Source organism: Tupaia chinensis, unplaced genomic scaffold, assembly GCF_000334495.1.
Source record: "Tupaia chinensis unplaced genomic scaffold, TupChi_1.0 Scaffold144051_1, whole genome shotgun sequence".
NCBI lineage: Eukaryota > Metazoa > Chordata > Mammalia > Scandentia > Tupaiidae > Tupaia > Tupaia belangeri.
Genome location: NW_006203903.1, coordinates 44,682 through 46,262, shown reverse-complemented (window position 1 = coordinate 46,262; position 1,581 = coordinate 44,682).

The window sequence follows — 1,581 nt, the reverse complement described above, 5'->3', positions numbered from 1 at the left end:
TTTTTTTTTTACTTTCAAATTTTTTTGTATGACATTGAGATTAACACAAACATGACTTGTAATACCTTTCCTATCCCTCAACTAATTTTGTGACTTATGTGGTTTCAAAGAGTTTTCACTTAATAACAGCAGTGTCTTATTAAGATGATAAATTCTGCAGAAAGTTTATGAGCTTTTTTGTTTTCTTTTTTTCTGTTTTTTAAAGGTATTTTTGCTGTAGGACACACACACTCACCAGAATTTCCCCCACCACCCCAACTTTGGGGGATGGCCAATTCTGTAATCCTTTCTCCTCTTCTCTCCTATGATTTTGGGTGTACACACACCTTTAATCACTTACTCATTTGCCTGGCCTGGTTTTCATGCCACTGGATCTGGGACTTGAACCACATACTCAGCCATGTGTGGGCTCTACTACCTTAACCACAGTGCTTCCCATTGACCCATAAGAGCCTATTTTACATTATGTAAAATAGGAAAATTAGACTATATAACACTTTTAGTTTAAACCAATTTAAAAAATGTAAATAAAATGTAATGCAGTACTATTGTATGAGAAACAAATCCTTATGTTTTGTTCATTAATTAGAAATTTTTTATGTGTGTGTAGGAGTTTTTCCCTTAGTACACATATGCACATCAGAGAGAGATCAAGATAGTGAGAGGAAAAGTAAGAAATCTCTTCCTAGGGGGGATGGTCACACCACAGTCCCTTCTCCTTTCTCCTTCTGAGATCTTGGGCATGCATGCACAAATACACAGTGTGAGTTTTAAGACACCATGCCTGGTACTTGAACTGTGATCAGCCATGGGATAGTTCACTGGCATAACTGCTAGGCCATCTGCAGCCCTTTTTTTTTTTTTTCTCTTTTTAAGTATAGAGACTAACAGGATGTAAAAATTTTTAAAGTTTATCTACTAATGTACACAAAATTGCTCTGTAGGTTTTTCAAAGGTTTTACACATGGCCGTAACATTCTATTGATTGTATCTGATAAGTATTTAAGACTTTCTGCCTCACATAATATTGTTAAAAACATTGCTTGGGCTTAAGTGTATTCTTTAGCATTTTCTGTGTAAGGAACATAAGTATTCTAAAAACTAGCCAATTTATTTGCTCAAGGTTCCTTAGATCTACATTTGGGGTTGGTTCAGCTGGGTAGTTTCTATTCTGGTTGACTGGATGGCAAATAAGGCTTTAGCCATGCGGTGCCTCAAGAGTCTGATTCATTTCAGATGACTTCACTCTTCTGTCTAGTGGTTTGTGCTGACTCTTGGTGAGGGCCATGTAGTCACCAATGTAGCTTCAAGATTTTTAAATAATGACTCTGCTAAGAAGTGAAGCACTGCTGTGAGTAGGTGGTATGGTGGTTAAGACACTGGATTCAAACATGGGCTAACTCTGGTATGAGTACTGGACCTGGCAGCTTGAAAATCATACTAGGCATGTATCCAAAGTCCTGAGAGGAGACTAGAAGAGAAGGGATTGTGGTGTGGCTTTTCAACATTTCTCCCTTTCCTTCTCTCTGACTCTCTCCAGTGAGCATATGCACCCTTTGATAAAAACAATAAAGACAGAAT